The 19,080-nt window shown below is 39.4% G+C and overlaps 1 long non-coding RNA gene across 2 annotated transcripts in view; it reads left to right on the forward strand.

Annotated features, from left to right (window-relative positions):
• The window catches only part of LOC138829312 (uncharacterized), a 181,207-nt gene that overhangs the window by 150,926 nt on the left and 11,201 nt on the right, over nucleotides 1-19,080 (forward strand). Inside the window, exon 4 of one of the 2 annotated variants that reach the window (XR_011372542.1) lies at nucleotides 3,690-3,846. This is a non-coding gene — a long non-coding RNA (uncharacterized lncRNA). Of the gene's footprint in view, nucleotides 1-3,689; nucleotides 4,032-19,080 lie in introns of those variants that run through there. The other variant, XR_011372541.1, reaches the window with a different exon arrangement.

Raw genomic sequence — 19,080 nt, forward strand, 5'->3', positions numbered from 1 at the left:
ATCCACTGTGCTTAAAATATGCACTACCACACATGTTACAGAGATGATGTTTATAATTAAATGTTTGCAAAGGAATGTAGGAAATGTGGAAAGATTTGAGATCATATCAATCCACTGAGTATCACTGAATTTGAGTCAGATGCTTTTAGTTCACTGCTCAAATTGAGTGATTCCTGACTCCATATAGACAAAGACTGTGTTGGATATTTTAGAATCTTCAAAGTCTGAGAGATATAAGCTTTTGTGTCCCACTTATTAATAAAGAGAGCTTGTTTGTAGTTTTTAGACAGTTAAAGAAAGTGAATGGAATCACCCATTCTAGAGATTTTGAATGAGTTATACTACCCATTCATCGTGTAGATAAGCATCACATAGATAACCAGGAAATAGGAACTAGTACAAGTTAGCATAAATACCATAAAGCTTTTGGAGACTTCAAAAGAATTTTTTATTATATAGCTGTGGCTCCAACCAAGTCTTCACTATTGATTCGATACATCAGATCATGAATAAACAGAGCTCATACCATCCTATCAAAATAATTATCTATAAGTAATAAAATTATTGATCACAGAGCAGAACCGACTGTCCAAATGGCATAAGATTTTAGGATCCCATGGAAATGCTTTACTACATAATTATGTTTCCCTGGGAGATTATAAAATGACTTTATTTCTCCATGTGTTTCATGAATTATTATGTGGAAAGAAGGAATATCAACCTCTTATTTTTATGTCAGTTCCTAAAGACCTTAGGCAAATAATTTTTATAGTTTAGAAGTGATTTAAGGAAGAAAGGTCTCCCTGTCTTACTTGTAATGTTGGTGTCCCATTCTGTTGTTTGCATAGAATGTGATGATAGGAGTTGAGTCACTTCTGATGACCTTGTTGGTCTTTATTACAAACCAAACTGAGGGTTATATACAATTTTCTTCTTGTAGAAGAACAAAGCTTCTTCACTGGACCTGGACTTCCTTATCAGAGAAGGCAGATGGTGGTTAGCTCCCCCTTCTTCTCACAGAAAGCTCAGTTACTCTAGTTCCGTTTGCCTTTTACCTCTTCAAGTATTTACACGGACATAATTCAAACTTTCTTGTCCTTGTGAATCACTGGGATCTTGTTTACATGCAGATTGTGATTCAGTAGGTCTGGGTAGGGTCTGGGCTCCTGGCTTTCTAACAAGCTCCCTGGTGAGGCCGAAGCTGCTGGTCTATGAACCACAATGTGAGTAGCAAATATCTAAATGATGCACAGAGGGTGGGAATGAGGTGATGAGGCTAGTTCATTGTCTTCCTGCGGTAATGCATCCCTTTGCCTCTCTCCCAGGGCTATGAGTCCAGCCTTCCTTCCATGGAACAGTCACATAGGCCTCTTTCCCCAGGCCTATACCCCTGCAGAATTTGGACTTCAAGAAGATTGAGTGCATCCACACAGAGCACAAATCCCTTCTCCAGGAAGGAAACCACAGAGCTTATCAGGAAAGATCTGTGCCTCTATGGCAGGCATTTCCAAGCTCTTGTGAAATATGAAATAAATGAGGTGGAGTTTAATTTTAGGGTCTACAAATTTGTAATGTGTTCATCATTCCTCTTGCCATTTTACATGGCAGGCTGAAGTTGTCAGGCATGTTTTGTGAGGAGAGCTGCAGTTGAGTTCTGGTTTAATGAAGCACTCACACCCTCTTATGTCCTTCTTCTAATTTCCATCTCAGCTAGGAGAAAGTGATACTATTCAGAATAGAGGTGTTCAGGATTGGAAGTATAGTGTCTCTTCTGCCAGTCCAGGCACCAAGACTCTTGGCCCATTCTGGACCTCAGGCAAGTTCCCCAGCAGAGGGCGCACTGCCCAAGGGCCATAGCCAGGGAGCCAGTTCCTTCTCTTTCCCTGGGGGGATTCATCAACCCACTAAGCTAGTTAGGGCTACAGGAAGGCTCAGACTTGAGCTTTCAGGACCCAGGCTCTGAAGGCTATTTTAAAGAAGAAAATCAAATGAAATTATTTCAGGTCTGAATCAGTGACTTTTAAAATCTAAAGTCTACTTTGCTACCATTAATGAGCAGCCTTTCATATTTCTCAGCTATTAGAAGACTACCTTTTCTTCCTTGAAGCAGCTCTGAACCTTGCATTGTCCAGCACTTGTATCTTTCACTTTAATAAGTGCCAAATAAGAGTTATATAAAGAATTTGAATAATTCTCACCGGACAGTTAATTAAGCTGCAAGAAGTCTTTAGAACGGTTACACTCTCTGCCTTTACAGACAAATACTTCCACAGACTCCAAGAAAAAAGGTCACATCTATACACACACACACACACACACACACACACACACACACACACACACAGAGATATGTGTGTATATGTGTGTATATATATACACATACATATATATAATGATGTGTGGGGGTAGTAATTTTTCTCAGAAATAGATGATCTTCATAACAAGCTGAAATGGTGAAATAAAAATTAAAAACCCTCAAGCCCCCCTTTTGTAGCCCACTTTTCCTGAACTCTACTCTCCACCCCTTTCAAACTTCTTTGCACAGGAAATGAATTCCCTGTAACTTTGGGAGAGCTTGAGTATGTTGATTTCAAGCCCTCCAAATTTTTGTACCTCTGTAAATCATAGAGGCATGACCCAGCCTGGTCATTTGTTATAAATTCTTTTCTTTCTTCCTTAAAAAAAATCAGCTTCTGTTTTTCCTCATTTTTGATAGATCCCACCACAAACTTCAGCTAGAGTAAGTGCAGACGACCATAACACTCCTCTTCCATAGAGGGTGTTTTATTAAGTCCAGCAGTTAAAAATGTACAAAGTTCCTTGTAATAATCCATTCATTCTGTTCTCGCCTGATTCTTGGAGTAAGCCTGCACAATTATTCAAATCCCAGCTTTTAGCTACAGCATACACCTCGCCATGGGGCTATGCCTCTGTAATCTTGCTTTGGTCTTGCATGTCAAATGGAATTAACTCCCATAAGAAATGTGTGCGAAGACAACCCGAAGTGTCTAATCCTGCTGCTGTCTTAAATTTTTGAAACTCTGAGCTGTCATCTTTTTCTATTGCTTTGTTGAAGTTCTCACTTATGCTTCAGTCCATCCAAAGCTGAAGTTTAGCAAAATTTGCATTTTTATATGTATATATATTTTTTCTCTTATGCTCTCCCGTGGCCTTTTCATATACTCTCTTTATAGAAGGCTTTCTTTTTTGACTCTGTCAAATTCTAGACCATTTTATACCCAGTGGAATTTCAACAAGAGGTGAATTCATTTTTTATTTTCCCTGAGAGTCTGCAGCTTCATACACAGACAACAGTAGTTGAAGATTCACAAGCCAAATACTAACAAAAACATGTATATGTGTGTGTCGGAGAGAGAGAAAGAGAGAGAGAGAGAGAGAGAGAGCTGCTATATGTATATATGTGCATGTGCACACACATATGAATATGTAGGAGAGATGTAGGAGAGAAAGGAAAGAAGAAATAATGATATCATTATCATTATTACTATACCTAACCACTCAACCTAGCTAATCACAAAAACTAATTCTGTCTCAATTGAATCTCAAACTGCATCATCTCCCTCATGAATAAAATGCTGGTGAAATGAGCTTGGCTAGTCTACTTGTATGTTATATTAAGAGCAGATTAGCTTGTTGAGTAATTTTATACTTTCTTTGCTTCCTAATAGGTTACTGCTAGAAATCTTGAATGTGAGGACAGTCTCCATCCTTTGGCAGCATATTCCAAGTTCCATTTTATCACCTGAAAATTCCTAGACAGGAGGGATCCTCTGGATGTCGTGCAAACAAGACCTTCTTATGTATCTTCTGGATTCCTATGAAGGGGTGAGGACTACTCATTTATCTCCTTCTGGGTGATGGAGCCTGTTGCCTCAGTTAGAAAACCGTGTCAGCCCAGCTGCAAGTGAGAGCTTCCTGGAACTTCAGCGCATTTCCCCACTGCCTGTGTGTTCACTCTGATCATTACACATGATACATATTTTTAAATCACCCGTAATTCTGTGGGTTTTTCTTTTTGAGGCGTCTTGACTAAGTGAGGTATGGAAGGCTAAAACTGTAACTTGGTGCGGTGGATATTTAATAAGTGGTAAACCGCAGCCTTCTCCTTTTGAAAGTTAATTAAGGCCACTAGCTGACCAGGCTTCTGCAGAAAACATGCTCATGGTTTAGCCATGGAAACAGTCACAACAATGCTCTTGACTAAACATAATAGCCAGAAGAGACATTTCCACTGATCATTCCTGAGTGCTTTATTATTTTTTGTTGTCTTGTTTTAATAAAGGGGTTACTGCTTTTCTTTATTTTTTTTTGAGGAATACCTAAGAGTACCATCTCTTTTTGAGACTTAAATGTTTTCCTTGTACATGGACAGTAGATATCAAGATGAAAATCAGTGTTAGGGATGGCTGCTTGACCAAACTGCATTTCTGATGCTATCTGCAAAAATGCATCTTATCAGGTAAACATCATAATAACATGACACTCTCTTTGTCTCTAATGTGGTAAAAACTAGTTTTAGGAACAAGAGACGTTAACCCTCTAGCAGTAAAACAATTAGCTTGTTTTATCCAAAGTTGTGTTTGGGTTTGTAGAAGAGATCCCTTCAGTGACAATGTGATGTGAATTTTATTTCTATGTGCTCTTTGTTTCTCCACCATGAGAGTACAATAAATAAGACAATCTGTTTGAGTTTACAATATATTTCTTTAACATAGGATTGAAAAAGTACATTAAATGTAAATGTCCTTTGAGCATTTGATTGTCTTATCAAATACCATAATGTGCTTTCTAGGACTCAGTCATATTTAGTGCATCTGGAAAAGTGAAGTGATAGCACAGTAGCAGCAAATGTTAATGATACCCACGTAGATGGGTGTCAAGGAGGCTAAAACGATCAGTTGGCAGTACTGGTCGGATAATTGCAAGCTTTTTTGTTTGTTTGTTTATTTGTTTTGTTTTTTTGTTTTTTTTTTGTCATGGGGCTTGAACTCAGGACCTGGATGCTGTCTCTGAGCTCTTGCTCAAGGCTAGCACTCTACCACTTTGAGCTCCACTTGTGGCTTTTGAGTTGTTTATTGGAGATAAGACTCTCACGGGGATTTTCCTACCCAGTCTGGCTTCCAACTGCTGCCCTTAGATCTCAGCCTCCTGAGTATGTAGGATTATAGAAGTGAGCTACCTGCTCTGGTTTTATTTTATTTATTTATTCAATGAAACAATGAAAAGACTGAAATCACTCTTAACAGTGGACTCACCATAATCCTGATCCATTCTCCTTCTATCTTTCCTAACTACCGACTGATATCAGAGCATACTAAGACAAGGTGCTACTAGAAGTTCTCGGTCTCCTACTCTGCTATCTGCTCAAGTTCCAATGGAGCTTTATGTATATCCTTGGAAGAACTTTGAGTTCTAAAGGACTTCAATAGGTGTAATAGGGCAAATGCTCTCAGTACCTCCCAAACCCTGTCTTGCATCTGGTCTGTGCCATCATATAACCAAATAGAGAAGGTACCACAGTCCAACAGTCAAAGACATTTGGGTTTAGATCTAGAATATTTTTTTTCCCATTTATCCTGGCCATAAAATAACGTGCAGCATAATACTTTAGAACTAAGTAATCTAGACCTGTTAGCCTTATAAAGCCTCATTCTGGCTTTTTTTGTGGCCTAAGACTAAATAACAAAGATTGATCTCTGTCAGTGTCGTTGAGTTTTTCAAGCTCTATTTTCCTGATTGGCTATTTTTTGTTAAGTGATGTTTCTGCTGGCTAGTCCCTCCTCCTTCCTACTCTCCTTTCATTTTTTTGTCATTTGTTCTAATTTAATTTGAAATGCTCAGCATCTGACTGCAATCAGGTTGGGGGACCCAGGAGACTTTCAGCAAGAGCTGAAGTCTCCTGAAATGGGTGTTTTGGACACAACAGAATGAGCCTTTATTTATTATCTCAGGGATAACAAAACAGGGAGCGAGCAAGCCAGTGCAGCAGCCATCCTTTCAAGCTGCAGCTAACTTGGTGAAACACCCCTGTCCCCAGGGTGCGAACAGACCGCCCCTTGGCGCAAAGTCATCCTGCTGTCCCTGCTGCCGGTTCTCTAGGCCAACAAAAACAAGCATAACAAAATGTGCAGAGAAAGTGTCAACACAAAGCCCTTCTGTGGGAGTCCAGCTTTTGAAACTGGACTCGATTTGCAGTCCAGGCAAAATCTCATATAGGGTTTCACTAGCCACAGTCCAGAGTCTATACTGTGATCTCTCTCTATCAGGTGGGACATGTGGCTTATGAAACACACCAATTCTATTTCTTCCATGTTTCTCCAGCCTCAGTTTTCCCATGCTGCAAAGATTATTGGAGACTTCTTTTTTATGTGTGTTTGTCCTAGGGCTTGATTTCAGGACCTGGGTACTGTTCCTGATCTTTTGAGCTCAAGGTTAACATTCTACCACTCAAGCCACAGCTCTACTTCTCACTTTTTAGTGGCTAATTGGAGAGAAGAGTTTCATGGAATTTCCTGCTGGCTTTGAACCAAGATCTTGAGATCTCAGCCTCCTGAGTATCTAGGATTATAGGTGTGAGCCATCAGAACACTAGATTTTATGTACATCTGAGTTGTAAATTTTTGCTTTACAAGCCAAGAAAAATCACCTTCTTTGACCCTCAGTTTCTTCATTGATACACTGGAGATAATCACAGATCTCTTCTTGCTGGTGGTAATTGAACAAAATGCCAAGGTGTGTTGTCACTGTAAAATAGAGTAATATGTTCAGCCCAATCTGATTTGTTGTGTAGAGCTCATGAAACCCCACACGTGCAGGTGACTCAGGAATGGAGGGGCACTATGGAAATGAAGATACTATTATCATGTATATTATTCCCAGCTTGAAGACATTAAGTCATTATTTTATACATTGCAGAGAAAGGTGGTAAGTCCTCTTACCAAAATTCAAGTGTGGATCCACCATAACCAAAGACTCTTCTGCTGTCCAGTGGAGGGCAGACAGCTCAATTCTGCCCGCCCTCCCACAGACATGCTGCAGAACTTGCCACCGCACATGCCAGTCCATGCCATGGCCCATATTACGGATATTATAGAGAAGCAACTATCTTGGGTATTTAATGATCATGTATTGTGGGTTTCCCAGGAGGGCTGAAAGTCAAACGTCCATGCTATTTTGCGCTTCCCTTCCTATGGAAGAAGGGCACTGTGTATTCTCACCTATCAGAAGATAGCCAGTGTCCAGATATGTGATTTTTCCAGATCAGGAAAACATGTCGTTAAGATCCCAATGGCGTTTTGATCAATTCCGTCACATGTCCTCCAGAAGTAGGTAAAGAGGTCCTCTAGGAAATGGTAGCAGAACAGAAAGAGAGTAAAAAGGCAGGACCAAAACCATGGCCCACCAAATGTATCTGTCTTTCCTGCTTAACCTGGGACCTGGCTCTTTATGGCATGCTGTATGATTGCAGATAATTGTGGAGGATTGTGATCTTGTTATCTATTTTTTTTAAGTAATACTCTACCCTGGGGCCCCAGTAGCTCACACTAGTAATCTGGGGATTCAGAAAGCTGAGACCTGGAAAGTCAAAGTTTAAAGCTAACCCAGGCAGCAAAGTCCATAAGACTCCATCTTCAACTGAGCAGCAAAATGTCAGATTGGAGGTAGGCCTCAAGTAGCACAGCACCAAGTAAACTAACAAATTAGGCTCCTGAAAGACCTTGAATTCAAGCCCCTGTACCAACACAAAACTAACTGAATCAAAATAATGATACTCTCTTAAGCTAATACAGAGCTATCACAATGTCATGCATGCTGCGTATGTTGTGATACCCACCCTTAACATAAAATGGAAGGCCAGAGAGGTGTTGACAATGTCCTAGTAGTGTATGGAATATACTGGGACATGTTTCTGACAGCCCATGGAGTAGCTGAGTACTGAGCTTCTAGCTAGTGTAAGAGAAGGATAAACAATACTCTGCACTGAACTTCCTGACACCTGGGAACTCTTTATTGAGCCGCTTTTGAAACTAGTGTAACAAGCTTCCACCTGTGTATTGGCAATGGGTTGGAGAGGGAATGAAGAAGCAAGAAAAAGAGCTACATCACCTCTGTAAGCCTTCACATTCTCATCTGTCAAATGGACTAGAGCCTCTGAGAACAAGAGCCAGGGGCATAAGTAGAATCAAGGGATTTCAGCCTCATCACAGCATCAGGATCAGAGGAGGGAGTCAACGGAAGGGCATGATTTGTTTTTGCTTCTTTCTTTGTTTCTTTGTTTCTTTTCTTTTCTTCTTCTTCTTCTTTTTTTTTTTTACTTGGAGGAAGTACATAACTCTTTGGAGAGAGCATCTATTTTTTCCCCTTCCTCCTCCTCCAAGCCTCTGAGGCCTCTCTGTAGTAATTGGCTGCTAGGGCCCAGTATCTGTAGAGAAATAGTTTTTGTCAAAGGGCTCTGGGGTGGTGGTAGGAGGCATTTATTAGTGATCTAAGGCAACATAAGTTGCCTCTGGTGTTTATTGACTGTTTCTAGCTGGAGGCACAGAAATACACAGGCACTAAAGGGTGACTTACTGTTGGTTGCTGCTCTCTGGACCAGCAGGGACTTGGCAAACTCTTGGAGGACAGAGTGTCTTGCATCAATCAACAGTGACCCCTCTGGCTGAATATGTACAAGCGTAAAGAGGCTCCTAAATTAGCCTCTGTTCTCCTTAGCAGGGAGGATGGAAGATGAAAAGCGGTCCCTGGAGGAGGAGGAAATGTGTGGTGGAGGATTGCACTGGTCTCTGAAATCCAGGCCAACGCCCTCCTGCCCAAAACAAATCTGAAATATCTTCATTTTCTAAGAGCCTATTAAAGTATATATATATTTAATAAGTTGATATTATGGGAGGTGAGATAAGGGAATGGGAGAGGTGTGGACAGAAAAGAATGGCAGATAAAAATAAAACACGGAACTCCTTGTTTGATGAATGAATTAAAGTGGAGTAGGGGTGGTGTAGGCCTTGCTCCAACCTTTTCCCAGTGTGTGTTAATGAGAGATATGCAGACCTCTGAGCAGAGGTGTGAGGTGTAGTATTATGCTAGCTGATCAATTTTTAAATTTGCCCAGAAAAATTTAATCTGTTTGTTAATAATTTCATTGAATATTAATTTACCTCAGGATGCTAAAGAACTATATAACCTCATGAAAGCTAGGAAGGATATCTTAAAATGCTTTTCTAGCTTATGTAAGGGCACCCAGAGATAATGCGTTTGTGTTTGAGAAGTATTAGCATATACCTGGGGATTCTTTTATTTCCTCTTCTATGATTTCTCCTTTGGACAAAAAAGGAAGGAAAGAGAACTCAATGGGTTAAGCACATCTTTGTGCTTCATATTTTCTAGCTTTTCAAAGACAATCATTTTAATGCTTTCTAACACTTATCCGTACTCAGAAAGGCTGGCAAGAAAATAGTGTAACCATGCATTCAATATTGTTGCTGAGATAAGAAATTTTCTTTGCTATCTTTGCATAAGATATAATACCAGGATGTTGACGTCCACATGGAAGTCAAAATACAAAATACAAATAAAGTTATAAATACACGATTGATAAGTCTGACCATGTTGACAGCAAAGAGAACCCAGAAGTAAACATCTGTTCACACACACACACACACACACACACACACACACACACACACACACACACACACACACACACCCCAAACTGTGAAATGCTTACAAGTATTTCTTTTCTCAGAATACCAGAACTTCTCAGTATTATTTTCTTTGGGAGGACAGATTGAGTCTCAGAGACTTGTCAGGGTCTGGGTACATTTAGGATTCCCTTTCCTTAACAATGGCCAGATGCTGTTATATACATTTTACATGTATTAATGCACTGAAGTCTCTTGAGAATCCTATGGAATAGGCCCTATGGTGATCATCATTGTTCAATGAGGAATTATTTAGGACAAAAAGAAGCCAAGCAACTTCTCTAAGGTCATAGAACTAGTAGGCAGTAGAGATGAACTCAGGCAGTTTTCTTCCAGAGCATAATTTAATCATTGTGGTATGTTTATTCTGACCTCACTAGGTTCTGAGCAGACTGGAAAGAAATGTTCTCTGCTAGCCTCTTTTATACCTATTTTTCTGATTGAGAGGGAGGCTGATAAGGAGATCTGAAATTAGAGAGTAGTCTTAGTACATTTTCTCCTTTTTCTGTGATCACTATCTTCTTTCCCTCCCTCCCTCCTTCTTTTTCTCTCTACATGCCCCGTCCCCCTGCCCCCCCCCACTCCAAAGAAGGGAGATGGGGTGGGGAAACATACTTGCCTACTGCAGCTTAAACTCAGGACTCTGGGATCTTGCTGGTATTTTGCTTTTTTTTCTTTCTTTGTCTGGCATTCTACCATTTGAGTCATGCTTCCAGTCCTGGCTTTTTGCTGCTGAATTGCACATAAGAGTCTCTCAGATTTGCCTTCCCAGGCCTGTTGTGAACTTTGATTCTCATATCTCACCTTCCTGAGTGGCCAGCATTATAGGAATGAGCCAGTAGTTGGCACTATGGGGGAGCAAGGGCCCTATGTATTTATGATGCCATTTGTAGGACATATAGATAGACAACCTGGGAACAGAGGACAAGAAGAAGCACACCTCTCTGTCCCATCCTGTATCAAATGATCTTGACAGCCTTACAGTCTCTGAGCCAGGTGTCAGCTATCCCTAAAGAGGCTTAAGTGAATTTTGCTGTGTAGGATCTGCTTCTAGGGCAACTCAACAATATAGGTACACAAGGGATCCTGCATGTTCTCTGAATGCGTGTTCTCTTAGGTAACTGAAGATCTAAAGGAAGAGTGCCATTGTTCTTACCAGCAATAAATAACACAGAAAAAAAATGCCAACAGAGGCAGGCACCATGCTCTCCAAGACTTGGGGTTCAATTTATATTAAAAAATTGAGTATTCAGGAATGCTACATAATAGTACTATTGCTTGTTTCCAAATTCATTCAGGAAGGACCTTTGTAATTTTTGCTGTGAGAAGATGGACACAGCTCCTCCTCTTACTAATTCTTTCCCTTCTTCTTTGCTCCCTTCATCTTCCCACCACTGATAACACCATGCATGTTTAATGTCCTTTAAGGCTTTCAGAGAGCTTTTACGTACATATTTGATTTCTTACGTAATGTTAGAGAAAAATTTTATTGCATTTGGCCAAAGGCTCTTTTCAAGTTTGAGAAAAAAAAGAGACACAACATGATCTTTGAAACAAAAAGATTAAAAAGAGCAAAGGTAGAATTTTTTGAGTTATAAAGTATATGTGTATAAAAATATGCACAAATTTTTTCATAGCTGAATTTGTAACGGACTGACCAAATACCTAACATGTTTTGGACTGGAAAAACCCAAATAGAAGTAACAAATAAATTTTTTAAATGCAACACTTACTATCTTTTTATTTTTCCATTTTCTAAGCCTTTTACCTAAGCTCTTTAAAAATTTGGTATATATTAAATTGTACATAATAAAGAGTTTTATTGTGTTATTTCCATGTATGCAAATACTGTACTTTGATCATATCCATGCCTCAGTTCTTTTTTTACTATTCCTCTTTTTCCTTTTCCTTCTACTTTCATAGTAGTCTTCCTTTTTTATTTTTATAACTGGACTTTTTAGTTTAGTTTACCCATGTGTATTATTTTGTTTTAATTCTAATACATAGGCATTGCAGAGAAATTGACGGATTAAAAAGTAAACTACCAGAAACATAAACATCCATAATCTCACTATGGAGAAAAATGTATGAATATATTTAGAAATAAGCCCCCTGTCATTTACAAAACTCTGGTCTGGCCCACGTACTAGCACTGCAGTGAGTGGCAAAAGACAAATCACTTTTTAAAGCTATATTTTAGTCCCTTTGGGGATATGAGGCTCCTTTCACTATAACATTTACTCTCCTCAAAGTTATACTAGTTTCTAGAACATCTTTCAAAGATAGTCTCTTCAGGAAAATGCTGTCTTTCAGATTACACTTCTGGCTTCACTTTTTTCTTCCTCAAGACAGTGTTTGGGTGTCTAAGAGATAGGGCTATCACTAACACAGACTTAAATTCTCAATGGCTTGAAAAAGGACTAAGAAAGACCAGCCAAGAAGCTCCCTTACTCTAGACTGACGCAGCCTGCATCAGAGCCTGTGGATTGCCAAGTAAGAGTGACTACCCCTTGGAGAGTGCATTTGTCTGGACAGCTGCCCAACCTGGACCACACTCCTGATATCCTGGAGGCCTGAGGTCCCCTCTCTATAGGCAGGCTGCCTGACTGCTGTTTACTCCACAGGCAACAACAGGAGGTCTGAACTGAGACCAACTTTCCCATTGTTTGGTTATTTATCTCACATAGTAATCCTTCGATGCCCCATCTCTTTACTGATTCTGTGTCTCTGACCTGTGGTAGAATAGCCCCTGCCTTGTAAAATCTTCCCAGATTGTCTGAGAAGGAGGCACCTTACCTTCTGTCACAGTCCTAGGAGACTAAACTAGTTTTGTCTAAGATGACATCAAGGCATATTTATCTAATGGATTTAAGGGCTTTGTGGTGTGTGTGTGTGTGTGTGTGTGTGTGTGTGTGTGTGTGTGTGAAAGTGAAAGACAGATGAGGGGTGGGACTATGGACAGGTTACTTCTGAATGTGAAAAGCTAAGAGTTTGCCTACTGTGGTTAGCAGAGTCTTTAGGCATGCTTCTTAAAACTCCTGTCTATTAACCCTTCTTGTCAGGAATTGCTTGTGCCAGGTGTGAATAAAATAGTATAAGTGTAAGTTGTAGCTGCTATTTACATATTTAATTCTTTAGTCCCTTCTACAAGCCTTTATCTTCCCTCAGTCTCTCTACCAATTTATAAGGTACATTTTTATTATACTTATTTTATGAATGGTGGAACCTGAGTCTCAGAATCATTAACTAACCTGTCCTTAATCCTCCAGCTCAGGAGAAATCTAATCCAGGCATTTAAACCACCATCCTGTTAACCCCTCTGATAAGGCTTCCTCTCTTCCCTGCCCTCCCAACTTCCTTAAGTCCATACAACTGTGTATGTGATGACAGAAGATACTTTTGGCTAGACAGTATTCTCTTCAAGGTGTTTTGCCTGCATGTTTATTTTTGCTTTACATTTTGGTTTGGAGCACAGGCGATGAAAAGAGAAGGGACCAATAAAAGAAAAGAACAATTGTGAAATAGTCAGAGGATTAAAATATTCAGAATAGAAAAGAGGACACTATGGCGTCTTTTGTACGTTTCTTGGATTTGTCTTTGGTTGCTGTCAGAAAATTCATAAAATTATTTATTATTTATTTTATATATTAGATATAGTTTATATAAATGAATTTATGATTTATGTTTCAGTTAATAAAATAATGTGACAGAATCTCTATTCATGTGTCTCTTGAAAGAAGTTGACTGGAAGGATTACTTGATTTCCTACTAAAATTGTCTGTCAAAGCTGAATTACATATAAGTAAGAAACAAGTTCTTTTCAGTTAATATTAGAATGGAAAATGCTATGAGAAAATATGTTGATATAGACCTCCAGGACAGCAGGAGGAGCAATTAGAGTGGAATAATGAAGAGAGAAGGGAAAATAAATGCTGTTAAAAGATTAACTTGCTATGTTATGGACACAGTTCAGTTCTAATATATATGAGGGACTACAAACTATAGGGAAGTCATAAAAAGATTTTTATTATATATATTTATTTCACAAATTTATTTATCCAAACATTTTTTTCAGCCATCTTTGAAAACACTCTGTGGAGTCTGAAGATTGTTAAATTGAGGACATGAATTCTTGATCCTTTGGCCTCAAGGCACCTTGTCTTGTCTAATATATTATCTCATAAGAAGCTTAAATTTTTTTCCCCTAATATGCTTTAGACTCTGATCCTTTGTCCCCTCACGCCTATGTTATGTCAGTCTGAATTCTACTTTATCTCTCTTTTATCAGACAATTTGCTCTTGTTTTTATGCAGCTAGAACTTTCTTCACTTGCTTTTTATCTCTTTCCTGACTCCAAGTGTCTTTCCAAAAGAAAACAGCTAGCACTTCGTTTCAACAAGTAGGTAAGCGGCCTGAGTCAGATTTTGCTTCTCCTTCCTTCCCAGAATCCTGTTGTATTGTGCTTTTTTGTTATTTTCCCAGTTTTCTTAAGGCTGTGGTAAGATATTTACATCAAGCTACTCTTTGGGCGCTCTGCAGAGTTCTCTTTTTCTTTTCCATTTGTACTTGCATGTATATCTGCTCAGCTATGGAATGTTCTTACAGGGCTACAGTGGTATTTATTCTGTTACATGGGACCACCTTTCCCTGATGCATAAACAAAAATATGTTAAGGATAATTTCACTCATCTCTTTAGCTCCTTTAGCTCCTACTTCTTCAAATTCTGCTTTTGTTGATCTTTCAGTACTATTTACCTCACATACTTCTTGTGTTCTTACGATGTATTATTCAATTGTCGCATTTGCAATCTCATTACATAGTGTGATTGTCTTTGTTTTCTAGAAGATATCTGAGTGGCAAGAACTTTGTCATCTTCAAACATATTTCTAGGATTTTGCACAGCATGTGGGGATAAAATAGGGATTGTGTGGCGAGTAAAATATTTGGTGGAATTGCTGTCTTAAACTAAGGTGGGATATTTGTGTTACAAGCAAGACTGTGGGAAAGTCAACGTAAGTACAATGGGTTGACCCAGAAAATATAAAAGGCTAAGAAACAAGTTCTTCTAAGAATATAAGTACAGTTCCTGTCTTTTCATTTGTGGAAAGAGATTAGAATTCTCTGTTAATTCCATGTAACAGTGTTCATCACAGTAAAGAATTAGGCATGTTATTTGATGACCTTGTTTTAACATCTTCTATGACTAACAGACTAGTGAGGTATAAAAAGCATTGGTGAACCCTGAAAGTTAGTTCATTTCAACACATGAATGGAGAGTCTGCTTTGCTGAAGCCACAGATAGAAAAGGCTGTGTGGGAGTGATAGAGTTAGGGGGATGGTGAGTTCTAGGCCAGCCAGGAGACATAGCACGACCCTGTGTCAATTTTTTTTAAAGAGACTTTAGTTTTACCAAAATTTCCTGGGCCTGTCATTTCTGCTATCTCAAAACCAGACTATTCAGGGAAATCTTTAATACTTCCTTGTGAAGAGTTCCAAATGGCATCTTTTCCTATTCATATGCCTTCCTTTCTTGCCCCCTGAGCATTGCAATGATATACTCTAACATACATAATGTTAATTTGACAGTGTCTTACTATGTATTCTAAGTTTTACTTATTTCTTATGTAATGATGATGAACCTAGAAATATTCTGACTACTGGAGTAAATATATGAACAAAAGAAAAAATATACACCTTCCTTAGCTCTTAGAACTTACATTTCAATGAGGAGGTAAATAATAAGCAAAAATAAGCTATATCAGTCAGCATTAGTCCTTTGGTAAATGCTGTGGAACAAATAACTTGAAAAATCTCTAATTTGCCATGACCAGCGTTCATTTGTGTCACTAGTAATTCTGTGAGGGAAGGCGGCTAACCAACACAGAACTCAGCCTGTCTGGATTCTAAACTGTCATTTTGGATCATGTCTGCTCCCCTTATCTCTGACGTCTCCTTGGAGCAGCTATCTCAAGCATGTTCTTCTCTTGGGAAATTGCAGGAGTGCAAGAAGACAAGTCTTATCATGCCTGCAAATCTAAAGCTATACTTCTGTCCTATTTATTACCATTTCATTAATTAAGACAATTCACACACAAGCCCAACATGAATGGATCAAAACAGTACTTTTCACTCACTTGGAAAAACAATGGAGACCTGCAAAATGTGCATCCATCTCTTCAAAAGGTCCTGACTACCACACCTGATTACCTCTCAATTTCCTCTTAAGGGTCCTACCTCTTATCGGCTGCTCCTCCTCAAAACACTGCTTTGCTTGGGACTAACCCTCTGGTCTATGAATCATTGGGAGACAAACTCACACCAGATCCAAACCATAGTAACATATGTATTATAATGTGGAGAAAACAAATAGAATACATACTAATGAGAACAGATAAATTAATACACATTCTGTGAAGACAACAAAGTAGGATTAGAAAATGCCTGAAAAGACACCAAGAATAGTTTACTTTGAGATGACATTTTGACTGAGGCTCAGTGAATTCCAAAAATACAGATAATATAAAAGACCCAGAGGCAGGATAGCTAAGGGTAGTTGTGGAAATGAAATAAGAGTTTGGGAGGTAGGAAGGAAATAAAATCAATGAAGTGGAGAGAGGCCAGATAGTGTGCCACCAGCACACCTCAACTTCACTACAGAGCTAGTAGCCAGATTGAGGATTGTATCTTATGCCTGCAATTCCAGGATTCAGCAGGTAGGGGGGAAGAAGGATTGAGAACCCTATCTCTAATGAATATAATATAAACAAAAAATGAGATAGAGTCCAAATGCTGAAGAGCTATATGGTAGCTTCTGGGAGGACGTTGCTTTTTAACAGTTGTAGAGATTCTCTCCCCCTCCCATCCCTGAGGTTTCTCAGAACCCTCTTCTCCCTTGTTGTATCACTCTTGGGAGAATTCTTTTTCTTAGCTTCCAATGAGATTTTCTAGATATGAAATAGCAACATCTTTTTATTATTGGCAATATCTTTTTCTTGAGAAGTACCATTCTGATCCTTTGAACGAGGAGGTAGTCCTGGATGTAAAACCCTGAGTCACAACTCATGTCTTTGGGAAGGTCATATTTGACAGACACGCAATTATGCATGTATGACCACGCTCAGCACAGTCACAGACAAAAATCAGCTGTAAAAGTCTCCAATTTTCACCAAATTAAAAAGACAAAGATAAGCCGGGCACCAGTAGCTCACACCTGTAATCCTAGCTACTCAGGAGTCTGAGATCTGAGAATTGAGGTTCAAAGCCAGCCCATGCAGGAATGTCCATGAAACTCTTATAAATAAACCACCAGAAAACCAGAAGTTGCACTGTAGTTCAAGTGGTAGAGCACTAGGGCTGAAGAGCTGAGGGACAGTACTCAGGCCCAGAGTTCAGTCCCCACAACCACCACCAACAACAACCAAAAACCCCACAAAGATACTAAATGCTAGGATGCCTGAAATCATGAGGGCTTTAAGAACTTCTTTTTAAATGACCTTTGACCTTTATCTTATGTGAAAAAAATATTGCCTAAAACTGGCATTTACTCAGCTGTATCTTTTTTTCTTTTGCCCTATCTTTCTATAGATTTAAACAAAAAAAGGACAGTTCTATTTTTAAACTCAAGATAGAAACCAATCAAAAACAGCGACAGGGAGGCCTTGCTGTTTTTGCTAGGTCACAGGTATTCCTCTATGGGTATGCCCTTGCTGAATTGCCAGCTAAACAGGTGGAATACACAGCTGTAAAGTTCCACTCTAGCATCTTTTAGCAAGGAAGAGGTTGTGTCTAGATGAATCAGAGTCTGCTGGCTCACAGAACTCAGACACAATGATGGGGTCTTACAGGAAAAAAAATACATGCGATGGTATTTATTTCACTCACATTTGTTTGTCAAAAGACTTCAAAGGAATGGGCAGAGATCAGTTAAACATGGCCACCTGTTCCATAAGCTGTGGCTTTCCTTTTTAAGGGGGACTCTGAGGTCATCGGCAGTGGAGCGGCTCATCTCTGAGATGCTACATTGGAGGACAGGAATCCTGCCAAGAGAAAGACTTGGGTCCTGGCTCCTGACCACCTCCATTGGACTCCAGCTGCCAGCACCGCCCAAAGAAGAGAGCTTGCTGCCCTGCCTTAAGAAAGCACGCAGCCCTTGAGAGTGACAGGTTAAAAACCTATAGGATGGTTCAATCAAAGGCATTGCCTTTCTCCATCCCGAGCTGCTATTGTATGTTGGAACACATGCTGCTAGGAGACAAAAAGGACACAGGTTTATTTTCAAGCTGAGGACTCTGGAACCACTTGGGAAGAATATTCTTGATTGAGAACCAAAACATTCCATGATGCTTAACAAACCTGCAAATTGAAAAATCAGCATCAGCCCATGCAGCCAGGAGGCAGAAGAAGGACCTATACCCTGGGAAAAAAAATCAAAATATTCTTTAAATGATATTTGTATGCATTTGCAAAATTACCACTGTCTGAATCAAAATCTCAAGCTGTTTTCATCTGAGAACATATGTTGTACCCGTTAGACAATATCTCAGCCTGCCGCCGTCCAGGCCATTTCCCACCGCATCACCTAACGGACAGTCCCTAGGAAAAAAAAAAAAAAGGAGCTGCCAGAGTCAGTCAATGCCCCTGTAATAATATTTTAAAATAAATGATATGCATCATTAAATCACCGAGGATGACTAACTCAATTTTAGAAAACCCACAACTCCAGCAATCATCGTTACAGCTCTGATTTGAATATTTTCACTTTCACCTGAGCAGCCAGTGGGAGCCAGTCATGTGGATTGGTCCCGGATTCCGCATCAGGCAGAGGGAAGCTGCGTCTCCCAGGAACAGGCGGGAACCTGTGATTATGTAGTTACAGTAGCGTCGGAGACATGCCTGATGTCCGCTTGGGCTTTCTGGGCTTTGCCTTCCTCCCTTCTTGCCTTCTTATTTACATATCACAGGCATCTTTTTTGTAAAGTTATTTTAAATAATTTATTAGATTGATCTTTTCAAAATTCTACCATGACTAAATGTCATAAGGAAAAAAAAAACAAGTCTTTCTAAACTTATTTAAAGGTTTCTGGTGGAGTAGGCCAGGTACCTGCTTCACTGCTGATATTCTAAAAATACCTTCATGTCCATACTATTATCCATTCTTCACGTCCAATTGCTCTGTTATGGTAATAGGCAGAGGCACACCATGCAGTAATTACTTACAGCTGACTGAAGAAAAGAATATTCAACTCCCCCACTGTTCCACTAGAAGGTCTTTATGCACTATTAACTCATTCCTGTTTATTAATACTCTACTGGTAATTCAGACTGCTGCCTCTTAGGTTTGTAATAGGAGGACTATTAAAC

Source organism: Dipodomys merriami, unplaced genomic scaffold (genome assembly GCF_024711535.1).
Source record: "Dipodomys merriami isolate MVZ:Mamm:240054 unplaced genomic scaffold, mDipMer1.0.p SCAF_17, whole genome shotgun sequence".
NCBI classification, from domain to species: Eukaryota; Metazoa; Chordata; class Mammalia; order Rodentia; family Heteromyidae; genus Dipodomys; species Dipodomys merriami.